Source organism: Thermobia domestica, chromosome 4 (assembly GCF_964235325.1).
Source record: "Thermobia domestica chromosome 4, izTheDome1.hap1.1, whole genome shotgun sequence".
In the NCBI taxonomy this organism is placed as follows: domain Eukaryota; kingdom Metazoa; phylum Arthropoda; class Insecta; order Zygentoma; family Lepismatidae; genus Thermobia; species Thermobia domestica.
The window spans coordinates 166,197,292-166,218,257 of record NC_137457.1 but is presented as its reverse complement, the minus strand read 5'-3'; positions in this window follow the sequence as shown (position 1 = coordinate 166,218,257).

The window sequence follows — 20,966 nt, the reverse complement described above, 5'->3', positions numbered from 1 at the left end:
AACTTTATGGGATGGTAGCTCATTATGCACCTACTCGCCAGCCGAGCTCACAATGACTATTTCCTAGACAGACATACAGCATCTGTACGACCAGCTATTCATCTGAGCTGTTGCTTGCGTGGTTTCTCGGTAATTATATGTGGTATTAAGGCGAGTGTTGTACGTTTTTGAACAGTCTGTATAACACGTTCAGGATGTCTTATCGATATCATGTTGAGAACAGTACCATCTACAATCACTTTCTTCTTGTGAACAACTTTGAGCCAATGTTCTTAAGCACATTTTTTAGTGGTGTAGTTCTATAGTTCTCATATAAAATCTTGACTCTTCGAAAGAGATCTTATGATGACACTCTTGATTTGATTATACATTTTGAATATTTCTTTTTTCTTCTTCTCCCGTATTCTTAATAAAGTAGTGTATAATGTCTTCCTTTTCGACCTTAATTTCACTATATGTTTATGAAATTTCCCTTAGCATCCAAATTGCTTTGCCATCCTCATTTACTTCGTTTTCCGTTTTAATACCTAAGTTATAGAATTCATTCTTGCTATCATCCTATTCCTCAATGAATTCTTTCCATGTTTCTCAAGCCGCAATTCTCTCATAAAAGTTCATTTCTATCTTCAGTTTCTGTATTGTCATAGTAGTTTTCCTTTGCTACGTTTTATTTCAATGAAATGTACCTTCATATACATTATTAAACATGTTCTATCTTTTTTAATTTCTTTTGTCTTTACTCTTGTTATGTATTCCTCTGTCTTTGAAGATTTCCTTTTTTTAATGCGCAGATCTGATGAACAATTACTTTTTGAATAAATTCTGTCAACTTATGTGAATGCGAACACTGGTACAAAACCCTGACGACCACTGAGACATTTCGATTTTGAGGTCGCGAATACCGGTGCAAAACAAGACATTTAAAAATTAAGTGTGTTTCCTTGAACGGCTATTCGACTTTGAATTGTAAATATATGGTCATGTATGGGAAGGATCAATGCGGTTTTGCAACTATGGTGCAGGTCCGAAAGACTCACGATGCTCACAGAAGTGACAAAAGAGTAATGTTTCCACCTTAAAGTGGCGGGCACTGGTACTTTTACCCTCGAAATGTGCCTGAGGGCATTTTCTAACAAACAATCATTAAAAAGCTCAACTTCTCAAAATAATCAATAGCACAAGTAGCAGCCGTATGGAACTACAAACTTGGTTGACTGTAATTCTAGCAGCTCTTTGGCCCTCCCTGGAGGTAGAGGTCTGCACGGTGCGGAATTTTCAGCTCCGGTCCGTGAATTTGTAATGTACGGCCAACCCGAGTCCGAAATATGATTGAGAATTTAGGCCAGAGCTCCTGTGATAATCAAAAAAGCCCGAATTACAGAAACTTTATAATTTACGCAAAATAGCATTTTTGTTTACTGCAATTAGAAGTTTATTTTTGCAGCTGTGCTTTAAAAGTTCTCGAGGAAGAATGGTCCTAACGTCCAATAAATGTTGTACAGAACATTTACAAATTTTGACCCGAAAAGGCCCGAGAAATATGGTTATATATTTAAAAATTTACGGCCCGTGCCTAGCCCGACCTCAACCTCGAGGTTAAAAAGATAGGCTCTTTGGTTGAATATTATATATATATATATAGAAAACAGTTTAATTTTCAATCCTTCCTTAGCTGGGATACACACACGAAAATGATCCAGTACGTCCAAAGTGTGTATCTGTTTGCAGGACTTTTGAATAATATGCTTATATACAGATGAATAACAAATCTAAAAGTTTGATTTTTCTTTTCACTTTTACTTACACTAAAATGTGTTCACTTTTCAAAGTAATAATAATTACATTGTTTTAATTAGTACTTAAAACTTCCAATCTTCATAATTGCGGAAATAAGTGTGCTTGAACAGAAAGTTCTGTGGTTCGCATTCTGCACCATTACACTTTTCACGCGCTAAATTGCAGAAATTAATACTCAGGTCGTTATATATAGATAATATATCACTTATTCCCTGATATTCGATATTGGGGGGATATGTTTTTGCTTTCGTTTTTTCAATAAAAATATAATTTTTGCACGTCTTTACATCAAGAATAAATAATTTTGCTTTTTATGTGCAAAAATCCTGTTCTATTGTGAATCGAACCTAGTACCAACTGTTCTACACTAAAGTCACGAATGCTAACCATTCGACTACCTAACAATGTATACCACATTTTGTTCCTTAATATTGCTCCTTTAATATATCTGTTCAGAAGACAGAATTATTGAACAAGTATGTGAGCTTCTGCCAGCCAATTGAGCATGCACTCATGTAGTTGTCGATTAGGCTGTTCTACAATAACGTATGGCGTGCAATTCACAATTATAATGAAATCTAAGGTGATTTTTTAAAATTTTTATTGTTTGAGGTTTAGGAACTAATCCTATTGATTAGGAAGTGGAAATCAGTCCAGGATAGGGGGATAAATTCAACATCAGGTTGTGTATTCCCTTTCCATATATACTAGGGTTGGCCGGATCCGGATCTGGACGGATCTGATTGGGTCCGGATCCTTTGGATCCAGATCTCGAATCTGGGTCCGGATCTCGGATTTCGGATCTAATCCGCATTTCGATTCTCGGATCTGGGTCCGGATCTCAAATTTTGGATCTGGATCCGGATCTCGAATCTCGGATCTGGATTTGGATCTCCGATCTGGGTTTGAAATACGGATCTGGATCCGAAATCTGGATCTCAGATCTTGATTCTTATCCAAACCCAGATCTCACCTAAATTATGGTAAACTTGAATTCGCCGAAATATAATTTCTAAAATTCACCGAAAGTAATTTCACGAAGTCCTGACAGTGAAGAAGAGAACAGAAAATTAAGACGAATTTTGACAAGTCTATTTGTTTCCTTCATTCTACCCTAAAGATCAAATGCTTGGCTTACTTTTTAAAAAAATGATCCGGATGAGAGTTCGAATGTCGAATCTACTCGGTTGCAGGACCGAGATGAAATACACATATATATATATATATATATATATATATATATATATATATATTTGAAACCGAAGTACAAAACTAGAATATTTAAAATTCCTCAATACACCTATTTCATTGACAGTTAAGAAAACATAAACAGTTAAGACAAGTATTCATTAGTTTTTACGTATATTTATCTTGCTCAGTCTGCTCAAAATATCAAATGTATACTTTACAATTAGATTTAATAATTAATTAGTAAATCACAATATGAGCACCGAGAATAAACTATAAATTTTGGTGCTCCTTATCTAGATTTGAAATTTCGGATTCATACAGGATGAAATATAAATATTTGAATCAGGCTGAAATATAAATATTTGAGATCTGGAAACCGAAACATATGCTAGTACCAAGATCGTAGCCGTTTGTACCTACGTAATGCGAGTGGAAGGCACTTGCACTAATTCCTCATGTACTTTGGGGAACACGAGAAACTAAAAACATATAAATATTCTTTTTCAGGGGTAAGTCGAACTTTAACATGACTTTTTGTGAGTGTTGTGTTCAAGTATGAAAAGTGTAACGGCAACTTGTTTGAAATAAAGACCTTTTCATTTTTACAATAAGTTAGATACTTTCACATTGGGGAAAAATTAACAAGGCACATTCCGCTGATTAGGGTGATGATTCTTCTGAAAGCTTTCACTTGAACCGGAAGATTTCCTCATGTGGGTTTCGGATTGCCACAATTCCCCTTGCTGAAAGACATGGTTTATCAGGAGGTCGGAAAGATTCTTTTGAACTTAGCCTGTAGGCTGCTTCTGGTCTCAATTATTCTCATATAACAAGACTAACCATGTATATAGTTGGTTCGAAATGAGTTAAAATATCACTAATTGACCTTAAGGGAAAAGTCGTGATTTAAATATTCGTTAATCAGAAGAGATGTGAAAGTTAAGCGTTAAAATAAATCCGATAATTTCGGAATAAAGAGATGTATATGCAACCTAATGATAGCAATAAAACTCTTTATGTAACATTTTCAAAGCTAAAATTAACAGTTATCTTCTTGAAGAGGGTTTACGGCAACATAGAGTATTATAAATCCAATTATAATAAATAGTACCTCCGACAGCCCCGCATTTCACATTACCATCGCCCTTCATCCTGACAAGTGGGCCATTCACTTACCCACAGTGACTTTTCAGGCGTTCCAATGACATCAATATCTCAGTTTGGGTTTGGGATCATGCTTCGGTGAACCTTGACTATCACCACCAGCAGCTATTAGAGAATCAGAACTTTTTTCTGTGGGTAACTATAGCTTTTCGTCTATAGAAGTAGGAGAGTGTATGTTATTATCGCAGGAAATATTTGATACATAAGACTTAGATTGTCAGTATTTAGGAGGAACTTTTAAAATAACCAGTAACTTTAAATGTGCTACAGATTAGTCGAGAAAATCCGACAGCCATAGTCGAGTGGTCTGCGGCATTAGGCTGTGGATCGTTTACTGTAAATGTCTTGGATTCAAATCCCGCTTCGGGTATAGGTGTTTTTAACTGTCCACGTTTACTTCTATGTTTGTGTGCTGTCGTAATGGTTACAGTGTAATCCGTGCAAAGCGTTCAACATGTTAAATAATCTGATAAAAAGCGGGTACCTTTTTATTTATAAAAAAAAACAGTGGTTAGCGCGTGCCTTCAGTGTCCGTGGTCATGGATTCAATTTCAGGAGAAGCACTCAACAATTTCGATGTTGACCCAGCATCGGAAGGACAATTGGGGAGTTATCTTAAGTAAGAGGTAGCGGACTCCAGTCTAGAAAGCCGGCATTAGGGACTTCGGGTGTCGATGCGTTGACTACACATCCCCACTTTGAACGTAAACCCGCTGGTAGGAACCAAAGGACTGTTATGCCAAGAATTTAATTTGTTTTAATTATAAAAAATGCCTTCTTTATTATTAAATTTTATCCAATATTTTCTTTTCAACCAGTTTGCGAAACTCAGAGCTAGCTACTTGTTTACTTTTTAATTCACTTTCATAGTTAGCACAACTAATCACTAAGGAAAAACAATCTTTTCAACAAAATTCGCCTCGCGTCTTTCGTTGCTCTAAGTTTAGTTACTTTTAGCTTTTTTTAAAGCTGAATGGCGGTTTATCACTTTTCCCTCGCTTTCCCTATTTTTCTAGATTTACCTATGTTTCTTTTGCACAGACATTGCGCCTATATGCACGTGCTTAGTGTGTTCGTTTACAAAAGCGGGCCATTTTCCTGCCACTATAGAAAGTAAGATTGCCCTGTATGAGAGAAATATTAATTGACGCATGTAAATGAATATGTCTGTGATGAAGTCATAATTTCTCATTTTCTGCATCGTACATAGTTTCCTCATTCTCATTAATCTCTTCACCCCCGCTTCCTGAATTCCAGTTCTGGTATTCTTTCTTGAGCAAGGCCTATTTAATGTGGGATTGATGTTGTATGTAGGCTTATTAACTATAACATCAGCTTTAAAGAAAGTAAGGTTTAATTCGCACTAACTTTAGAACATTACGTTAATTAAATAATAATAATAATACGGAGCGAGCTAAGGCTACTTGCTAGGATTCTTGCTTCGCAATTGGATAATACCGGGTTCGAATTCGGAGATCAGCCAAACTGACTGAGGATTTAACAGGGTTGTTCCTCAGTTATACTGGGCAAATGCTAGGTTAGTACCTTGATCTAAGGCCCTGGAGACCTTCATTCCATTCCTTTTCCAACGTTTTCATCTGTTGATTACTACAGTGTAAAGTGGCCTCTGAGGATGTATCTGGTAGCTGATAATAAATAAACAATAACGACGTAATATACAGATGGTGGTCAGAAAAATGGAAACACCTGAACGAAATCGCAACTTACCAGATTAATATGGTGTCGGGACACCTTTCGCCTCCAGAACAGCCTTGATGCAACGTGGGATGGAGGCATAGAAGTCGTGAATGGTAGCAAGTGGAATTTTACAAGATTTCTCGTGCAGGACATCGACCAGTTCTGTGAGAGAGGATGGAGGTGGAGATCGTCGCCGGAGTCGTGTTTCCAAGACGGACCACAGATGTTCAATTATGTTGAGATCTGGGGATTGGGCGGGCCAGGGGAGGTGTTGAACTTCATCCCGATGTTCCTCAAACCACTCTGCAACAACGCCAGCTGTGTGAATAGGTGCATTATCATTCTGGATAATGGCGTCATTGTCCGGGAACAACATCCGGACCATAGGATGCAAGTGGTCTCCTAAAATTGCGACATAATCGTTGGCAGTGATTCGTCCGCTAAGTGTGACCACAGGACCCAATGAAAACCATGATATTGCGGCCCACAGCATCACCGAGCCGCCGCCATGTTTCACAGTTGGGCGGAGACACTGCAGATCATAAGCTTCTTTGTGCGTTCTCCACACATAAACACGGCCCGTGGTTGGGAATAGGGTGAAGGATGACTCATCCGACCATATCACACGTTTCCAGTCCTCAACGGTCCAAGTTGCATGGTCGCGGCACCATTTGCGGCGTGCGAAAGCGTTATGGTACCTGATGAGCGGTTTGGCCCGTGCAACACGACCCCGTAAGTTCATGTCATGTAATTCGCGGCGGACTGTGATTGTCGAAACAGGGTTCGGGAGGTGCTGATTGAGTTCCTCTGTCACTTGCTCCGCAGTGGCACGACGGTTCTGCGTGACAATGTGCTTTAATACCCGGTGTGACCTGTCACTCATGATTTTCTTCCGCCCACAGTTCCGCTTCCCCGATGTGGTTTTCCCGTGTGTTGTGTAGGCCGTCATCACCTTCGACACTGTCCTACGCGACACACCTAACACAGTAGCCACTGCCGTCACACTCACTCCACATAACCGCGCACCAACAATTTGCCCTCTTTGAAAATCTGAGAGGTCTCCCATTTTACACTACCTCCGTCTGCTACAGCCACTGGACACTGCTGTTCCACTGCGCCTGACGTAGTATGGAGACCGACCTAACACACCACTACCAGCGGTCCGGCGCTGCGGGCGCCACGACACCAATGCCAACCCATACATCTGACGTGTTGCCAACTACAGGTGTTTCCATTTTTCTGATCACCATCTGTATCTTCACGAAACGTGTGGGTTAATTTAACTACAGCCTTACAGTCCCAATAGATAGCTAAAGTTTTAATATCAATTTCCTGACTTTTAAACACTATTTTCATATTGTTTCAGCTTTCAATTTTCTCATGCATGTTCCGCCGATAATTGAACCTGAGATCACATGAACAAATGCGAATATGTTAAATATTTTTGAACACTTTAATATACAAAACACAAAACGCTTCAATGATACGATGCATGGATATGTTTTGGTTACGTCTTGCAATGTATGATTAAAGAAACCTGGAGGGTGAAGAAGGAATAACAGAAATCTCTTTTATATTTACTCCTTCAGCAAACTCCTGACCTCAAAAGGGCAAGCCATAAGTTAGGTAATAAATTCATACGACGAACACTTTTATGTATACTAATAATACAACACAACCATATCCCTCTCGTGAAATTCTCGTGTATGTTTAAAAATCTACTGTTGTTCCAACCAGTCCATATTTTTTGTTGTACCTTCGAAGTGAAAGATATTCATTATTACATTTCTTGATAGTTGGACTTTAGTGAGTCAGAAACTACCATTAATAAAGAGTTTGTTTTGTCCAGTATTCCTGCGATTAGAAGGGTCTTATCTAAAAAAGATTTCATTTGTATATGAGAAAAATTATTTTCTAAGAATAACATAAATATTTTCAATGTGAAGCTAACATTAAGTTTCGAAGAGAAGCTAAACAGAAGAATTTACCATTTACATCAGTTTTCAGACAACTCAGTATACTATGAAATGGGAAGAAGTCAAACTTGGAAACATTTTAGTAAAGAAACTTCGACAGAAAGTGCAACATGTAAATATTGCAAGGTTAAAATAAAATAAAGAACAAATGTAGCAAAAACGTGTTATGGAAACATATAAAAGCACAGCAACCTAGTATATTAGTGAATCTGAAAAAAAGTTTTGACGAATTTTAGATATTCAATTTTATCATCATAATTTCAGATGTATGTTTGGATACGAATCAAGATCCGATATCAGAATTTCGGAACTTGATCCGAGACCCGAATTTCCAATCCAGATCCGAGATCCGGATCTAGGTCCGGATCCGGCAAGATTGGGATCCGGATCTCACTGGGTCCGGGATATCCGGTTCCGAAAATTTTGGATATCCCTAATATATACATAATGTGATAACTAAATTATTTTCCAATTATGAAAAAAATCTATTTTGAAGCAATATTCCTTTGAAGCATATGTTTGATGCATATTTCTTTTGAAATTTCCCAATCATCTACATTGCTTATGGTTGTTACCAAGCAGAGGTGTAAAGGATAGGTAAGTTATATACGGATATATATATATATATATATATATATAGATCGTTTAGCCATATTTCCCTAGAAATTATCGGATTTTCATGAAAGGCGGCAAGTATTTTCTTAATGTCCACTGAGACACGTTTATCATAAAAAAAAATATGTAATATCTCGTATGTTGGCAAGTATGAAATAATTATTCCAATAATAATAATAAAGTAACCAAACATAAATGTATTAAACCAGCAATCGCGTAATATTATGAGTAAATTGCGGTTTCATTGTTTATAATAAAGGCATGCTTTGTTAGCTTTCAGCGTTAAAGAGGCAATACTGTTTCGCCACTCCTCCGCTCAGAATTACTTGATTTGATCATGTACACCGCTACAAATCGTTTACTCATAGTTGCGCATTTCTGAGTTTGTGCTAAATCACATCGGTCAAATGTAATTGATCAGACTTGTTTTTCATCTACATGCTTCATAAGTGCTATAATACAAGTATAAACTCTTACACTCAATTTCGGTACTAACTGTTGTGCGATGGATATTCATGCCAATTTCCAGCCTACACTCAGTACGAAATTATATGAGACATGTGGACAAAGCTAGGTGCGTGACTTTTCTGAAGGTTCTCCCGTTTTCTCCCATTTTCTTCATTGCTTCATTCAGTGGTGGATCTAGAAGGCAAAAAGTGGAGGAGGGACCGGAACCCAGACTACGATAGGTATATCGTTATTTTTTAATAAATTTTCAGAATATATACATAATAGATTAAATTGTTTTTGTCGATCAAAAACTGTGGGTCATACTCTCCCGCCCGCGCGCTAGATCCGCCACTGCTTCTATTCAATTCATTCACATGGGATAACCGTGGGTTTTGTATGAGACGTAATTACACAGATTTACATTGTATCAAAAATCTTATAGGGTAACACAAACATTATTATCAGTTCATTTTATTCATTTATAGATTTCTGGGTATTACTGGTATCTATTGCCTTAAGCCCATCACGGATGACGTACTTCCGCGAGAACACTATCCGGGAAAGAGGAGGACGAAGAAAGTAGCCTGGGACGTGTATGTTAGATACCATTCCGGATTTGCTTGGTGTGAATGAGGGAAACCGAAGAATACTTCACTCAGGATGGCTAGCCTGTAAAGTTGTTACATCTTTTCAAACGAGTATCTTCACCAGGGGTAAAAGTGTATCTGACAAAGTAGGAGGACGCATGACGTCGTGCCGTCCCCCGTGCCTATCTTTGCCCATTGTAATTTTTCTAGTAACTGGGGGGACGCTACAAATATTTTCTGGAAGTGGTGGGACGTCGTCCCCCCGAGCAGACCCTCACTTTTACCCCTGGTCTTTACTGAAAATCAAACCTGAGATTGCTCGAACCAAAGACAAAAACGTTAATAAGTACGCTACACGTGGCCACTTTTATTAGTTTACAATGTAGGACTAATTAGTATTACTTTCCCTACTTACTTCTACTTCGGTTTACGTTGAAAAGTGAGTTTTTATTGAATCTTCTTGAAATGAGTGTTTTTGCTAACATGATGTCTGAAAAATAAACTAAACATTGCGAAGAAAAAATGAAAGTGAAATTAAATCTTTCAGTCCAACGACTATGCCGGCTTGGCTTAAGGAGACAGTGATGATGGTAGAAATGAATAAAATAGTGGAATAAAGAAAGTGGGATGAAACGGGAACACCCCAAAAAACACGTACACTTTGTTTCTCCAGCATAAAGTTCACTTGGAGTGAACTGGGATCGAACAAAATAACCTATGTTCCAGAAGTGAACGCTCTACCACTGAGCCACTGCGGCTCCAACATTCAAAGAAGTTAATTGCTAATGAACAAGAGCCAGTTTAAAAATAGCCACCTTTGAAGGATGCACTAAACTAATAGTGGTACGTGATTGGCTGGTATCACAGCTGTTGTTTATGTTGAGAAATTAATTTCTCAATAAATCTTTATAAGACAATTCCATCAGATGCTAAATATCCCTCGTTGGTTGAACGTAGCCGAAGGTAAGATGGATAAAATGAAATAAATTAGTAGTTAGGTCAGTAGGCCAAACAGACATGAAACCATTCATTTCAGTTCCCTAAGGAATAAAACAACATAAATGATAAAGAAATAAATGGAAAGAAAGAAAGTGGGGGAGGGGCTTCAGCTGGGTTAATATTCCTAGCTACGCCACTTTCATTCAACTACAGTATATCTGTCCAGTGCATAATGGGTAGAATGAAGCAGTACTAGGTTTAAGAGAGCATAACATCAGTGGAGCCCAATCAATAAATAATAGTACTGCATACATATAGCACGTTTCAAAATATTCATTAAGAGTTTTTTTAGTCGTTACCAGTAGTCGATAGTTAAATATATCACATCTGAAAATAATTCAGATTTGTCTTGAGAAGGTAAGAGAAGAAAGTTTTACTTGATATAGTAATTATTGTATACAGCATTCTGAGCCTGTACGAAACTTAGACCCTACTTCTCAGGGACTTACGCAGCAATTTATGTTGGGAGGGTCCAAATTTAATATGAGGTAAAATTATATTAAAATTTGTAAATTACCCCTAAAATCAGATTAAATTTACAGCAAAGTTGGAAAAGTTGGGTCTGGACCTCTAGGACTCACCCCTGCGTACGTTCTCGTTGCTTCCCTTAGCTTGTAATGTTTTAGAAAAGTACTTTTTACTAGTGACTTTCCTCAAGAGCCGCCACTCTTCATTAGTGTTAACAACAAGCAAAAGGGAGAAGACATTAGTGAATATATAATTTGTACTTTCCAATATAATCTCCCTGCCCGTGTATAACCAGTCTGGAATTATTATCGCAAATGACGATCTGTGAGAACGGAATGTTTTCATATCTTTTGTTGAGGTGCTAGCTGTCTAGAACCGAGACAAACTGTCGCCACCACCAACTACGGTTCAGCACTAAAAAAAGTGTCTTGTGCTTCAGTATACCATTACGGCCTTCGCAGTCATTTATGCTAACTATATACACATTTATATTGTTTAACAGAAAATAGCACTGAAAAATGTAGAGTACGTTTGTTCAGTAATAAACGTTAGATAGTAAATACAGGGTGTTTCAAAACAACATCGATAAAGTTTGGGAGGTGATTCATGACACCAAGATATGTAAGACAAAAAGTATAGACCAACCTACTTGCACAAATGCTTCCTCGGCGCTATGACCAACACAAAATTTGTCGGAAAAATATAAAAATTTTAGAACAAAAAATCGGATCGAGGTCGGTTGAAAGAAAAAGTCCATTATTTTTAGTCGTAGATTCCATTAATGTACAATTAGGAGTAATGCAGGGGCTGCGCAAGGGAGACCACCTAAGAAACTGAAAAAATCCTTAGGTATTTTATGAAACGTTGACTGAAGAAAGTTGACTAGAATCAAGTATATTACTTCAACGAACAAGAATCCCACTGCATGGTCCAAGTTAGAAGAACACTGTTAGAATTCATAAAAAGAAGCGATACAAGATAAATTCTCCGAGGAGGAAATGTCCCTCTGATAGACATATTCTTTGACTCTATGACATAATTTGTGGACAATACTTAAATATGTATGTTAGATAAAAGAGCGATTCGGTAAGTGTAATTATTAAGATAGTTTTGTATTTTACGAACAATCTACTACTTTAATATCTCTCTTATTTTTCTTTCGTTTTTCGAATTCTAGAATATATCCTTAGTGTTTGTATTCCTGAACTAATGCACTACTAGTGTTGAACTTTCCATCATACGACCTTTTAACTTCCTTTATTACATATGTTATCTATCTTTCCCATCTCACTCTTATAAAGTTCCCCAAGTAGAAGTTTCATACATACGTTTCGGTTGCGGTGGCCTTCCACTTTTTACCCTATAATACCTTTCCGATACCCCGAATTATGTAAAATTTAAGAGCAGCGGCTACACCAGAGAGGTATAAGAGGATGAGCGTCTGCGTCCGGTAATGCCGTCTATCATCGCAGACATATTGTATTGTAATAAAGATTAAGTAATATAAAATTACCCTTCTTTTATACAAAACATTTGCTGTCTTCCAAAAATTTTCTGTCCCTCCGCTTACCCTCACCCAAGAAATTAAAACTGGCGTCGTCAGTGTTAAGAATCTTTCAGTGAGTTTCTGCACCAATTACTTCCGAATTTAAAATACTTTTCACTGAACATTTTACAGGTTAAGAGATAGTTACTTATTAAAGAAGCATTCGATGAAACTTAATTCACTACTGTTGACTACGTAGGTCTTGTTGAAATGATCTTAAAACGCCTGCTAAATCGCAATGTGAAATATGTAAATACGAAGGGTGCTCAATAAATATCGTCCGTATTAATGTATAGACCTTATCAAATATGAACTGATGTTACCTGTGCTAGTTTTCCACAAAGTATCCTGCCACTACGTTTTTACCATCTGGCTATGAGCCTCTTTACTTAGTCATTGTAAGATTATTTTCCCCGTCCCTCCATCAATAAAAATTCGTCCAATGTCGGATCTAGCCCTGGGCCCTGTAACGATCCCGTTACTATGAGTTGGAGGCGAAGAAATAATGGAAAAACTAAGTAAAAAAAAGGAAGAAAGAAAATGTTTATAATTATGTAATATCGATGATTAACTTTCTCTGATCTGTAAAAACTAACAAGAATTTGTAACCTTTCCTCGTTTGCTTCTTTTTTTAAAAAAAAGGCAAAAGAAATAATGTGAATCTGCGATTGTGGTGAGTGAGAGAGAGAGAGAAATACATTCCTTTTTCTGTTTGGTCAATTCAAGGTCGCTTGCGCGGTAGGTGACGTGCATTATCGCGATCGTAGCGCCGCTGTCCTTCGTGGGAGCTCGCAGCCTTTCCGGCTGCGAACTGACCTATGAATTTGGAAGGAAGGAGGACGTTTTCCTGCAGTCTCCTAGCAGGCGGATAATTTATCGTTGATGTTAGAAAATGGGACGCGTGTCTTGTACGTTTGACTTAGTTTGTAGTGTCTGCTATTTTCTGAAAGTAGTTACATCTGGAAGGAGTTGATTTAATGTACAATAATAAAAGTGCAAGTTGTGTTGTGTTTCGTGTTTTCTTTCTTTATAAAAGAAAGAAAGAAAAATAGTGATACGAAAAATTGCAAACGGAAGGTTGGTGTTTGACCATGTGCATTGGTGCTATCAGAATAAAATTGAAGAGGTCAGATTATGCTCTGTGGTTATCCAGTGTCTAAATGGTGCTCGAAGTATTGAGTGAAATTTGTATTTGTTTAAATTTCCGTACTTTTAAGTCAGACAAGTTTGTTTCGTGTTCAGGTGTGCAGGGGCATTTGATGAATTCAATCAGTGACGTAGAAATCTGTATAGTTGACCTAAGTCTTGGTCAATGAGTCGCTATTTCTTTCGGCGACAAAATCTATCGTATTTTATCGAGAGTGTTAAATGGTGAATTTCTATGTGGGTTCCTTGCGGCAAGAAGTGTAGATGTGCTAGTGAGTAAAATAAATCTGTTCTTGGCTGTTGCCTTAAAAATAGCATGTTATGCATGCATTAATACTCGTAATATCCAGAATCTGAGGTGGTTTTTCTTTTGTTGGTGGAATGATAAAGTGGGATATTTCGAGTGAGAACAGAGGTCTGCTCCCCATTGCACGTTGGAACGCATGGTCTTGCAATATAATAATATTCCCTGCAATCGTAGTAACGACCACTCTCTGGGTTCAATTGTCTGACGGATTGGTGGAATGATAATGTGGAAAACGAGGGAGAGCATTTCAATTTGTTGAAACCAGACCTAAGTTTGGTCATAGTGGTTTTAGCGAACCTGGAAACAGAGCGTGACTTTCGATCTTTGAATGGAAATTAGTTTGGCTGAATGGTGGAATGAGAATGTTGAAGATTGAGGTGAGAGTAGTGGTGAATGTCGTTTGGTAAGAGACACCATACCTTATCTTGGGTTTGTCTCGTAGTATCACTGATTTCTTTAGTGACTCTCGATGTTTGTGGTCCGAGAGAGCCGACTGAATCAGTGATAGAACTAGTTACTTTCGGACGTTTTCGGTTTTCAGACCTAAGCATTGGTCTTTGAGTTACTTTTTCGATCACAGCCTAAGCACGTTTATTCTCGTAATCTGATAAAGAACAGACGACAAGCAGACTGAGAGTGAGGTAGTAAATACCAAAGAAAGGTAATAAAAAAAGAAGAATATAAGAGGTGAGTGTTCATTAATATATATATATTATAGTTGATTGTCCTTTGTTTGTGTTCTGTGTTTGTGGGTCGTCATTTTTGGTTCCAAAATAGGGTCTATTAATTGATTATTTCTTTGGACCGCGTTAATAATTACGTGAATTTCGATTGATAATTCAGCATTGTATTTTTGGTAAGCGGGCTAAAACTCGATGCATATAGTAATTGTTTATAATCTGCTTTATTTTCAGCATATATTAATGCGATTAGTATTGAAATTGAGCCAAATTGTTTTTGAATAATTTTGAGATTTATCCTATTGCTTGCTATTGTAGGCGAATGGTGCGGTGAGGCACGGCACTCCAAATTTGCTGAAAGATTTTGACATATTTGTTAATTTAATTTTTATTGTTCTTTTCAACATAAACCTAACGGATCTCTCGATATTGGAGATTCCCCCCCCCAAAAGGATTTTTCTTGATCGTTTTTCTAGATTGTTTTTTTTTCTCCTGAGAACTTTGATTTAAGATTCTGAAATTCGATTTAAGGAATTTATTCTCTCTACTCTGGTCAAGTAAATTGAAATTGATAAAAAGAAAAAGGAATTATAAATATTATTTACGAAATTCATATTGAGGTTAAATTGTTATTGTTCCTGGATAGGCTTATTACTCCGATGAGAGTTGAACTATAATATGATCAATGACTGAATATTATCGTTGAATCTATATTACGAACAGACGTCGAAGGAATAAAGAATTGTTTATTGCTCAACATATATTTTACCCGAAATAATATTGTATATTATTATAATAAATTATATACACTTGAATTGTTGTTGTTGTTATTATTTATTTATATATATATTTACATATATTTATGACTGGTAATTGATATTTACATTTACTTATTGTTGATTATGCTGAATTATCCATCTGTACCTGCCGTATGACTCGGAATTGCGTTCTTCTTCGTAGATCCCTCTGAGGTCGGACTTGGGTAGTGTTGATTGGTCAACATTGCATGAGCTTTGGTATCCATGAATGTTGTCCTTTTAACATCGGCTCTTGTCCAGATAGCGGATGGGAACGCTACAAAATGGTTCATAGGTCAGTTCCATTCTTTTTTTTAGTTTCATTTTTTTTCGAACCTTTTTTTTTGCTTCTAGTCATATATGAATTTACATTCGAAGTTTATTGTAAGTAAAAACTATAATCGTGAGACAGTTTAATCATAACAGAGGGTAAAATATTTTGGATTAAATTGAATTAAATTGAGAATATTGAATATTAAGTGAAATTTAAGATTGTAATCAAGTCGATTGAATATAACAAACAAATATTTTTCAAGACTAGGTTTTGGTATATAGGGTTGTTCCATGCTGGTTCTCCTTGGTTGTTGTAGTATCCGTAGTTAGTGTAGTTATTAATTTGTTTATGCTAACCTGTTATATATTTTCTTGTGTATTATTTCTCTTGTTAAAAAAAAGCGTGTTAAAGGAATTTTTGTGAATTTGCCACTTTATCATGGATAATCGATCTGAGTTTGTAAGTATTAATATACCCGACGGGTATTCCGAACTTGTAACACGGGATAGAACTGGTTGTTGTGATGCTGATTCACGTTCTGATTTTGGGCAATTCAATATGTCATTAACTCCTCCCACTCAGGGAAGTCTTACGCCAGACGGGTTTCAAATGAAGTCAATCGGAGTACTATTGGAAATAATGATAGTATGCATTCTGTTAGTTATGGGTTTAGTAGGCAAGTTAATGCAACTAGTTTAGGAGAGTCTCAGCGAGATGTAAGGCAAGTTGCCTTTGAAGCTCCATTAAGGCAATCTGAACAGACAGGGTTTGTAAATCGGGATTCTTTAAACGATAACGTTGCTGGAAATATTCAAAGTCAGAATACTAACAGATACCTTAATCTTCGTGACTATTATCGAAGAGTTTCTCAGATAAGGAATTCTACTCCGAAAGCTCCTTTGAGTTCTCCTTTTCTACAACCTATAATTAGATATGAAGCTAGAAATAGTGCGGAATCTGGTGTACATGCTGGAGTTAATAGATTAGATTCTGGTGGGATCGAACATAACTTAATGGTAAAATATGCATTCAAAAGAAACAGTGAATCTCTTGAGTTGAGATTTAAGGATGTAAAATTAACAGATGGGAGTAATAGTCATCAAGTTTTCAATTTATTGTTGAAAATAGAAGAAACATTATTAGAAACTAGTTATTCACTCGGGATGGTATTAACCGTTCGGAGTGATAAAAAAAAAATCTAGTGTTCTAGTATCGAGCTATCATAATAATAAATTGGGTCCGCATGAAACCTCGGTGAATAATACTTTGTTAGAAAATAAATGTAGATCAACCCTTTACGAAAATAAATTGAGTCGATCGATAGGTGGCTCTCGGGATTTTCGGAATTCTAGGGGTGCAAGTAATTTATCTGAGCCTCGAGGGAATCCTAGAACAACTTCATCGTTTATTCCTTCAGAGATGGACAATACTGTGGCGTCTTTCGTTGTCGGAAAAATTAATAGTCAGTTGACGGACATTTGCGTCGACGGTGGTTCAAGCTTCAACATTGTTCGTGCAGATTTGGTTCGTGTTTGTGGTCTCGAGAAATATATTACTACAACACAAGAGAAATTAGTAAATGCTCCTTCAGGATTGAATTTTTCCACGAACAAGGAAATTGTGTTGACCGTCAATTTTTCAGGACACTTTGAAAGAGTTAGTTTCAAGGTGGTAGATGAGTTACCTTGTAAGTGTTTGCTGGGAACTCCGTTTTTGCGTTCCACCAATTCGGTTGTTGATTATTCTAATAATACCTTAGTTCTCCGTGGTGGCAAGAAAAGAATTGCATTGAACTTTAAGAAAACAGTTCGGCATTTTGGTTTTCAATCTAAAGGGTTTAAGTCTGGTCCTCATGCCGGCCAGTTGAAGGGGAAGAATGGAAATCAACAGAGAATACAGACTCGGGATTCTCTGGATCAAGATAAAATGGCTTCGATCTTTATATACGAAGATTTCTTTGATTATGGTTTGCGAGATGAAGGAATTCAGTGCGATTTGGATCTAGTTGATGCCGAATCTAGAATTTTGGAGATTCGTGCTCCGAATAACTTACAGCTTGGTCAACTTAGAGCGATGATTGATTCAGAAATCGATTCGGGTCATCATATAGAAAATACTTTATCTTCCATGGTTGATAGTTATGCGAGGGTTCAACCAGTTAGTAGTGTGCATGGTGCGATAGAAAGGTCCAACCGTCATTTGTCTCCGAACCGAAACTTAGTTTCTGGGACTTCGAAGCAGAATAACGATTCATCGCAGTTTAATACGTGCAAGACTGGTGGTGTGATTGGAAACTCTTGTGACCAGCATCCATCTTACGTGAACTTGGTGACTTCGTCATCGAGATTTGGTTGTTCGTCTGGAACAGCTGCTTGTGCTAGTGGTTCAGATGGTGAAAGGGGGAATTCCATTCCTCGTTTGCCTTATGATCAGAACTTGGGAGAGATGACATCGTTAATGAACAATGATACTATCAATTGTCGATCTGTTGAGACTTTAGGTGGTGCGAATGCAATGTCCGATTTTGTGAATCCGTCTAGTGGAACCGTGGTGACATCTACATGGGAAGATGGTTCCTTTCCGACTCGAACGTGTTGTAATAGAAGATCTGATGGTGCGAGTGACATGCCGTTTGGGAATAATTCGTCCATGGGACAAATAGTGAATTCTGAGTTCGACGTGAGATGTCGTAATTCGGGAGAATCTTTTCAGGATTATGATAATGGTGCGAATGAAATGCGCTTTGGTCATCGGATTGTCGCTGATGGAGACACTTCGAAATTAGTTTTAAATAATGAAAGACCTAGTAATATGAATGTTTCGGAACTTAAGGATGGTGTTAGTCAGTCATCTAGCAAAACTGATACTACAAAAGACAATTTAGATCTTGTTCAGAATGAGGATCCATCGGGAATTGAGGTTCCAGAATCTGAGAGAGTTAAGAAGAACAGTACTCGCAAACGAAATAGGAATCGTAGAAGAAAGAAGAAAAGGGTGGATAATGTGACAGAATCCTCGAAAAATGTTAGTGTCTTGGAAAAACTAGATGATGTTAGTCCTTCGGGAGTGAATTGTTCGTCGAACGACAATGAACGTAAGGATGCGGTGTTAAACCATAGTAGTGGTTCCGAAGCGTCTGACGTTGACCTAGAACAGTCTGAAAATTTCCATAAATTAATTCAGCGGAATCGGAAGTTTCAGCCTCCTGACCTTTCATCTAATCAACGGGTAATGGCTCAGAATAACACACGGGTGAAGAATCAACCTAACATACAGGTGAAAAATCAGAATTTAGGGCAAGACTCGTGGAAGTTCGATAACCCTGAGATTGTTGCTTTCATCGACTCAATGAAAACTAAATATTCCGAAGTAATTTCCGATAGGGTTGGATGTGTAAAAGGGTTCGTTGGTCGACTCCATTTAAAGGAGAATAAACCATTCAAGGATACCCCCTTTCCAGTTCCTAAAAATAAGGAGAAAATTTTTTATGATCAAATTGAAGAACTTGTTAAGGAGGGGATTTTAGAAGAGGTTGACCATGCTAACTATGGCAGTAGTTGTTTTCTTGTGAAAAATAAGAACAATACATATCGAATAGTAGGAAATTACATTAAGGCTAATAGCTTAATTGAGAATGACGTATATCCATCCCCGAATTTAGAAGCGTGTCTGACAGGCCTTGCGGATAAGAAACTGTACTCTAAATTTGATTTAAAGCGGGCCTACAACCAAATCTACCTTGATAAATCATCACGTGAGATTACTACCTTGGTTACTTCCAAGGGATGTTATCAGTACACCCGAGTTCCGGTTGGAATAAAAACTGGGAGCAACATTTTGTCAAGGGCGATGGAAAAGGTATTACGTGATCTAACAGATAAGGGTGTCAAAATTTATTTTGACGACGTCCTGGTAGCTAGCGATACAATTGAAGAACACATGTTAATGGTTGAAAAGGTGTTACAGAGGTTCAAAGATTATAACATAACTGTATCTCCTGACAAATGCTTCATGTTTTATAAAAAGATCAATTATCTGGGGTATATTATTCAAGGAGACCAGATGGAAATTGACCCAGGCAGAGTATCTGCTATACGAAATATTCCTCCACCTCGTAATAGGAGTGAATTGTTGAAAATACTAGGAGTATTTAGTTATTATTCTAAGTTTGCGTCGGAGCTCCAACAGCTAATGGCTCCCCTTAGTGCCTTGAAATCTCCTAAGATTAAATTTGTTTGGACTCAAGAACATCAACAAATTCTAGATAAATTAAAAAATATTTTGATAGATAACATAGTTTTAAAGACTCCAGACCTTAACAAACGTTTTGTTGTCCACGTCGACGGCAGTGGAAAAAGTATTGCCGGATGTATTTCCCAAAGGAATGCGAATGGGGACCTTCAACCTGTGTGCTTCTATAGCAAGAAACTCTCAGAGGCGGATAAACACCGCAGTATTTATGAGATAGAATTTATAAGTCTTGTAAAAACAATATCTCGTTATAAACACTACTTGGTTAATGAGTTTGACGTGTTAACAGACAATAAAGCCTTGTCCTGGATACTTAATAACAGTAAAAGGCTCTTAAAGTACGGTCCTTTCGTCGAAACGCTTTGTCAGTTTAATTTTAAGATACGCCATATAAAGTCAGCGGAGAATATAGTAGCGGATTTCTTGACACGAATCTACGATCCGTTTGAATTCAGTATATTGGATGGACCGGTAGGATTAGCTGCATTTAGAAGAAATATGAATATAATGCATCTTTGGAATTTGCCATTAATTAAGGATCCTATCGATAAATTACGACGAGAAGATCCAGATTTAGATAATATTATCAGAAGAATTGAGAACGGTGACGATGTTCAAGGGTATCTCCTTAATAAGAATATTCTGCTAAAAAGAACTAATTCGGCGATTAACCCCTATAAAATAGTAATCCCGAAAGATTTGAGGAAGGTGCTTATAGAATATCATCATGAAGATGCGTTGATTGGTGGTCATGCAGGTGTGTCAAGGACATTGGCTAAACTGATGAAGAAATTTACCTGGGAAGGATTGAAAAAAGACGTCAAAAATTTCGTAAGTACGTGTGATGTGTGCCAAAATGTTAAGGAATCGAATCAAAAGAAAATGGGACATTTAATTTCTGATTTCAGTAAGAGAATTAATTCTCATTGGATGTTTGAGATAGTAGGTGCATAACCAAATTCGAATGGATTTAAATTTATACTTATAGGTGTTGATAACGCCAGCCGATTTGTGGTTTTG